The following is a 7,703-nucleotide window of genomic DNA, read 5'->3' as shown; positions in this document are numbered from 1 at the left end:
CCACCACCACTGGCCTCTCTAGCTCTTACAATCTTTTGTCCCCTCTCCAGAAAAGGTCCCTGAGCCTTTGGTATAGGAGTTGTGTTGTAGATGTATCTGTTCGTTCCAGGCTCTTGTTCTCTTGCATTTTTCTTTTAAAGACATGGTCTCACTATACAGGTCTGACTGACCTCCAACTCACAGAGATTCACCTGCCTCTGCCTCCCCATTGCTGGTATTAAAGTCCTGTGGTGTACCCCTTTAATCCCAGCACTCGGGAGGCAAGGCAAAAACAGGCAGATTTCTTGAGTTTGAGGCCAGCCTGGTCTACAGAGTGAGTTCCAGGATAACCAGGGCTACACAGAGAAACCCTGTTGTGGGGGGTGGGGAGGGGAGGAGGATGGAGAGTCCTGGGTCACCCATTCCCTTTTTCCTTTGTTTGTTTGTTGCATACCCAGGGTAGGGGGTGTGTGAGAGAGACATGCATTTCTCTGTCTCTGTCTTTTACCCTTGCAGATCTCTCTCTCTCTCTCTCTCTCTCTCTCTCTCTCTCTCTCTCTCTCATTCATTCATTTCACAACAAATGCATGGGGCTTTGATGTCTGCTGGTCTTCAGGGGATGGGGGTGGGCCCAGGGTGGTGGGGGCCCAGGGTGGGTGGGCCCAGCCCTCACCCAGCCCTCACCCAGCCCTCACCCAGCCCTCACCCAGCCCTCACCCAGCCCTCATGCTGTCTCCTACCCTTTAGACCCAAGAGTTTCCGCAAAGCTCTTCAATCCCTGCCTTCCCTGCCCCCTTGATGCCCTTCCTTCCCTCTCTCTTTGCTCCAGCTTCGGGGGTCACTGCCATTGGCTTGTGGGGGTGTTTCCTTTTACTCCCGTGGTTCTTCTGAAAACACTAACAGTGGAGCAGCTGTTCCTGCCCAGCTGTGTGTGAGAGGGAGAGGGGCAGACAGAGGCCCTCATCCATTCTTCCATCCTCTCCCTGCCTCCAGGGAATTACTCAGTCTCTGTGACTGTGTGCATGCCTGTGTGTGTGCTCGATACGGGTTGGGGGGCTTCACTCACCCATTTCCTGCGGCTTCCAGGTCTCCTTCCATCCTGATTATTCCAGATGTGCTGGCCTCCCTCCGTGCCCCTCCCCTTTTCCCCTCTGTTATTATAATCAGCAAGCTGCCTTCAGCCTCCCTCCCTCTTACGCTCAGAACACTGGTTCCTCCATCCTCTCTGTCACCCGTTTATTCATTTGTGTCCTTGACAGTTTATATGGGGTCCCTGACACGGCCCCAACTGTAATTTGGGGGCCAGAGAATAAGCTGGGCTCCCCAACCACCTTCTGTCTAAATGACGAGATGGGGCAGATGCAGAAAGTCCTTAGGCCTCAGGAGAGTGGCGACGGGCCCTGAGCTTGTCTGGTTGGTAGGGTAGAGCTCCAGGGAAGTGTAGGTGGTGTGTGTGTGTGTGTGTGTGTGTGTGAGCATGTGCCAGTGTGTGTGCGTGTGCATGTGAGCTTGTGTATGTGTGTTAGCATGTATGTATGTGTGAGTGTGTCAGTGTTTGTGCATATGAGCTTGTGCATGTGTGTTCGTGTGTGTGTGTGTGTGTGTGTGTGTCTGTGTCTGGTCTGGATCCCCTTTCCTTACTCAGCACCACCTTAACTCCCATAGTCCAGGTATGTGATTCCCTGACTTGTATGTGGTATGGTTGAATTTTGTACTGTGGGAGTTCGTAGTGTGTGGAGTAAGACGTCAGTGGCACATGAGGTGCAGCATGGTACATAGCATATCTGGTGTGTGTGGTGTGGAATGTGTGGTATATGTCACTCAGGGCGCATGCGGCAGGGTTGTGATATGACTGTAGGCATGTACGGTGTGTAAAGTGAGGCATGCATATGTGCAGCCTTGGTGGTGCGATCCTGGGTCTTTCCTGTACTTGGATCCAGCCGGAGTGGTGCTAAGACCCCTTTCATGGCATGGACAGAAATGGCTCCACGTCACCGGCCTTCATAATTTGCCCCTGCCTTCAGCCCTCACTGTTGTTCTCATGAGGCACAGTGGTGAGTGTCTCTCTGTCCTGCTTTCTCCCTGCCTGTCTTTCTTTGTCCCCTTCTCTGTCTCTTGTGTCTCTGCCCCAGGTTATAGCTCTGTGTGTTGCCTGCTCTGGTACTGATGAGTTTCAACAGAGATGTGATTGCGTAGTCCCAAGTGTGCGTCCACCAGCGACCCACGTAGTCCCAAGTGCGCGTCCACCAGCGCCGCGCGCGTAGTCCCAAGTGTGAGTTCACCAGCTACCCATGTAGTCCCAAGTGCGCATCAACCAGCGCCCCGCGTGTAGTCCCAAGTGTGTGTCCACTGGCACCCCACATAGTCCCAAGTGCGCGTCCACCAGCGCCCCGCGTAGTCCCAAGTGCTCGTCCACCAGCGACCCACGTAGTCCCAAGTGCGCGTCCACCAGCGCCCCGCGCGTAGTCCCAAGTGTGAGTTCACCAGCGACCCATGTAGTCCCAAGTGCGCGTCAACCAGCGCCCCGCGCGTAGTCCCAAGTATGTGTCCACCGGCACCCCGCGTAGTCTCAAGTGCGTGCCCACCGGCGCCCCACATAGTCCCAAGTGCTCGTCCACCAGCACCCCATATGCTTTTCTGGTGCTCTTTGCAACCCCCACTCCCAACCCCAGCCTCTTTCAAGTCCCCTCAGGTGTGGCCTATGGGGTCAGACTACTGCCTTCCTAACTTGCAGCCTTCCCTTGGCCTGTCCCTGGAAACACTGTGCACTGTCCCCTGGACATCTGTCTGGACACACCCTGTGAACGGATCTCAGCATGTGACTTCAGAGTGACATCTTTACTGACTGCTATTTTGAGGGCTCACCCCGTGGGCATGGGCTCACTCCTGTGGGAAACTGGGGTTTCCTGCTTCACCCCTTCTCGAGGCCCATGACTTTTGCTATCTTTATGAGCCCCACTCTGGCTGCGATGATCCAGGTCACCCCAGCTGGCTCTGGACCATGACCCTCTGAGGCTGACCCTCCTTCCCCCAGCTGCCTTTGGTGTAGTCCCTTGGTGTTACTGATGTTCTTCTTTGCCAGCTTCTCCTGCTCCCCTTGGCTGTCCACCTAGCCCTGATCCCTCTGTCACCCTCTCTAGACACCAGCTCCTCCAACACACCCTTGATCTATCTGTCCCTCCTCTGCTTGAGCTCATCCTGTCCTTGCAGCTCTAGGGCGGATGCAGTTCAGGCCTTAGCCTGGTGGTGGCACACTTTCCACATCTTGCCTTCCTTTGTCACCAGCTGGGATGGGATGGCCACCTGCCCTCAGGGCCTTTGTACCTGTTACCTTCCCTGGCCACAGTGTCCAGCCTGACCTGCCTTAGGCTGCTATCTGGCTGAAAGTCCCCTCCCCACCCCTCTGAGTGGTCTCCGATGCTCTTCTGCATCGCTTGGTTCTCTACACCCATGAGGAACCCCAAGGGGAGAGCTCCACCCTGCTGTGTGCTGGAGGCATCAGGGTGCCTGTGAATCACTTAGCATTCGAGTGACCTTACCAGGATGGGCTTTCCTCCAGCAAGCATGGATAAAGCCAGTGGGTGACTTGTGCCCAATGGGGATGTGTCCCAGGCCAGCACTTCTCCCCCCTGCCCTTTCTCCTGAGTCTAAGTGTTACCTGATGGCTCTGGACACCTTGAGTGAGCATCAGAGATGTACATGCACACAGGAGTTCCCGCTGGGTCTCTCCTCTTAGTAGGACTGTCTGTCTGTCTGTCTGTCCATGTGATCCTTTTACTGTACTGTTTTCTTCTCTGCTCTAGCCTTGGGGTCCTTTTATTCTTTAAGGAGGCAGGATTGGGTAGGCAGGAGTCCCTCTGGCCTTTTCCAGGGGCTCTTGCTTTTGTGCTTTGGGAGCCAGACTTTCGTCCTCCATTAAATGTGTGTGTGAGTGTGAGAGAGAGAGAGTGGGGAGGGGAGGGAGAGAGAGTGTGTTTGGGGGGGGAGTGTGAGTGTGTGTGTGTGTGTGAGGGGGGAGAGTGTGTGAGCATGTGTGTGTGCGAGAGAAAGGAAGAGTGTGTGTGTGTGTGTGCGCGAGAGAGAGAGGGAGAGTGTGTGTGTGTGAGGGGGGAGAGTGTGTGAGCATGTGTGTGTGTGCACGAGAGAGAGAGGAAGAGCGTGTGTGTGTGTGTGTGAGTGTGTGCGAGAGATAGAGGGGGAGAGTGGGAGTGTGTTTGAGAAAGAGTGTGTCTTTGAGAGAGAGGGAGAGTGTGTGTGTGTGTGTGTGAGGAGAGAGTTGTGAGTGTGTGTGGGGAGAGTGTTGCGTGTGTGTGTGGGGAGAGAGTTGTGAGTGTGTGTGAGGAGAGAGTTGTGAGTGTGTGTGAGGAGAGAGTTGTGAGTGTGTGTGGGGAGAGTATGTGAATGTGTGTGTGTCCACGGTGCTCTTCCCTTGATTCATTCTGTATCTTTAGGGTGTCACTTGGGAGGCTGCGGCACTGTGCCCCCCCAGCTCTCTGGCCCCCTCCCTCTGCACCTGCATGTCCTCCACTCCTCTCTGCAAGCCCTCCCTGTGCCTGCGCGGGCTGGGCTGTCAGCGCCTCTCCCTTCTCTGTCTTCAGTCTCTCTCAGCGCTCCCCTGCCTTCTCCTCTTGGCCTGTCTCCTCCCAGATCACTTTTTCCAGATGTGCCACGTCTGACTACTTCATGTGTCACGGTTCCCTCCTTGTTAGTTTCCCCTCAGGCTCTGTCTTCTCCTCTTTATCCTGCTCGTGTTGGGGGGGGGAGCTATTGTTTCCTTCCACTCCCTCTGCCCGCCCCTGACTGCCAGGCTCCTCCAGGCAGCTGTCTTACAGTCCTGTCTTCTTGCCACCCTGTGCCCACTGTGGTTCACTCACTCCTGGGAGCCGTGTTCTTCATGTCACACTGCCCCCTCCTCCTGAGCTCCGGACACAGTGCCTAGAGCCAGATATGTGCACCAGTCATTCCCTTGGTGGCCAGCCATCCCTTCCACCCCTCAGAAAGTGCCTACATGCCCCAAGTCTCTCTCAGTCCACTCCCTGCAGCCCCTCCCTGCAGACCACCTAACCTAGTCAGGAAGACCTTTCCTCTTCCTCTGAGACGGCCTTTCTCTGAGCTCCTCTGTGGAGCAGCGATGCCCCACTCCAACCACATCAGCCCTAGGATGTGGAAAGAACACAGCAGCCTCCTGGTCCAGCGGCTGGGGCGGGTGTGGGTGGGCGGTGCCCCGCTCTCCACCATGCCCTTCCCCTCCTGGTCCAGCGGCTGAGGTGGGTGTGGGTGGGTGGTGCCCTGCACCCCACCATGCCCTACCCCTCCCCTCTATGTCCTTCTGTTCCTGCAAGTTTGAGTCCTGTGCTTGGCAAACAGCTCTCCTGCTCCTCCTTCTTTCTGCTTTCCCCAGAGCTTCCTCTGCATCCGGGGCCCTGGGGCTCTCTTTCCGAGGACACCTGCCTGCCCTGGCCTCCGGCTCAGGCTAGACTTAATAGCTCAGTTGACTCTGATCTCCAGGGGAGCAAGCTGCAGCCTCAACCTAACTCTCAGAAGCCTGCGTACAACAGGCTGTGGAGAAAGGCGCTGTCTCTTTGGAGTGAGGGCTACTACATACATGGGCTCCAGAGCTCTAGGCCTGTTGGTTTACTTCTTTCCAACTCTCTCTCTGCTTAGTCCTCCCACACCTGTGTGCGCTTGCACATGAGCGTGTGTGCGTCTCTCCCTCTCTCTCTCCCTCTCTCTCTCTCTCTCTCTCTGTGTGTGTGTGTGTGTGTGTGTGTGTGTGTGTGTGTGTGGAGGGCTCATCCGTCTCATTCTTTCTAGCTTCACTTTGCTCCGTTCCATTTTCTTTCCAGACACGTGGTTTTGCCTGATGTGAAAGGAACAAATCTATTTTTTTTATGGCTGAACATATAGGAGATACGGAGAGAAAAAATAGGAGTCTCCTAATGTCCCTTTTCCCGAGGCAAGGGTCTGTCCACAGCACTCGCTGTCAGGTGTGGGAAGGGGCACGTGTCTCCTGCCCCCACCTGCCTGCCCCTTTGCTTCCTCCCAGGCTCTCTTATTCCAGTCAGAACTCTGTCCCTCTCTGCCTCTGCCACTGTCTCTCTGGTCTGTTACTGAGACTCTCTCCCTGCCCCGTCCACTTCTGCCCTGGGTCCCTCCCCACTCATTTCTTCATTCACTTATTCGAGCCTCACTGAATTTAGCCACCACTCTGGAGTGCTTGCAGGACGCTGGAGTGCCTGCGTCCATATGTCCCTCGGTCACTGTCTGCTTGTCTTTCTTCTGCCTCCCTGTCTACTTGACCCTTTTCACTTCTGCTGTGTGCATTTCCCTGTATTGTCTCTCTGTAGCTGCCTCCCAGGTGCTCTCCCTATCTCCCTGGGGCACTCACAGGTACCTTTGCTTTTCAAAAAGTAGAACACAATCTTTTTCTAAATTGTGGGCCCTGAGTACAAAAAGCTTTGTTACCTTTGTAATAAGAGAAAGCAAACAAACAACCCCGCCCTCACCACCGTGAGGATGGACTGAGTCCATTGTAGTATTGTTACTAAGTTGTGAAGGCTGGGGTGGAACAAGTGTGTGGCTGTCTGTCCCTCCCCAGCTTCCCTCTCTGCCGGGACTGCCTTCGTCCCTCTCTCCTCAACCATTTTCTCCCTTAGAAGTTTCTGGAATTTCACCCTCTCTGCTCACGCTATAATACTGAAGGATGGTGTGTGTGTGTGTGTGTGTGTGTGTGTGTCTGTCTGTCTGTCTGTCTGTCTGTCCGTCTGTCTGTGCGCTTCCCGCCTCCCCCACTCTCACTGCTTCAGCAGCCTCTCCACGGGCTTTGTTCCCGCTCCGCGGACAGCTTTGTTCTGTGTGAAATGACATTCATTGTTTTCCTTTGGCTTCAGACAGAATACGTGTTCGCTGTAGAAAAAGCAGAGATAAGCCGGGAGTGCGTGCAGAAGACTATAAAATAAAATGCCACGGTATCCACCTCCCAGTGAGGAGGGGCTGGGTGACTGGGGTGCCTTGCCACCTCTTCATGTGGGTCTTTTCTGTTTTCCTCTCCTTGATTCTGCACCCCTGCTAAAGCCTTTGGGAGCCCTGACTTGGGAGATTGGCTTTGTCTGGGAAGGTCACCTGTCTGACAAGTCTGCTTCTATCTGGGGTGTCTGTGTTGTGGGGAGCAGAAGTGATATGGGGAAAGACACCCCGGATTAGTTTCTTTTTCCTCTCCCGGCGCTCACTAATGTTTCAAGGATGTGATTGTGCCCTGGTCCCTCTGTGCCCCCCTTTGTTCTTTGGGTAGGAGGGGCAGGGATGACGATGCTCACATAGGACTTAGATGAGGGTCTGGCATGTGACCAGTGTGCTCCTGGATGTTTCCTTTTGGGCTGTGCACGTTTCTGCTACTGTCCCTGCCCTTTCCCTTGGGATCCTAGGTCCATTACTGGCCTGTAATGAATGTAAGTGGGTAACACAGGGCCCCTCTGGGACCTGACCTGGCTAAAGCTGGCTAAGAGATGTACAGATTGGTGTGTGTGTGCTTGTGTGTTCATACAGCAAAGCTAGACTGGGCTCAGAGAGGAACGGAATTAAGCTTTAGACACTAGCAATGGGAGAAAGGGGGCAAAGGTCTTATTCTTAAAAAATATACCTAGGGTTCCCCCGCCGGCCCGGCTGGCTCACAGCAAACTCCGGCGAGTCCCAGCAGTGCCGGGCGCCGGTGCACCCGAGCAAGC

This window comes from Microtus ochrogaster, linkage group LG8 (genome assembly GCF_000317375.1).
Source record: "Microtus ochrogaster isolate Prairie Vole_2 linkage group LG8, MicOch1.0, whole genome shotgun sequence".
Taxonomy (NCBI): domain Eukaryota; kingdom Metazoa; phylum Chordata; class Mammalia; order Rodentia; family Cricetidae; genus Microtus; species Microtus ochrogaster.
Note: the sequence above shows the minus strand (reverse complement) of the source record.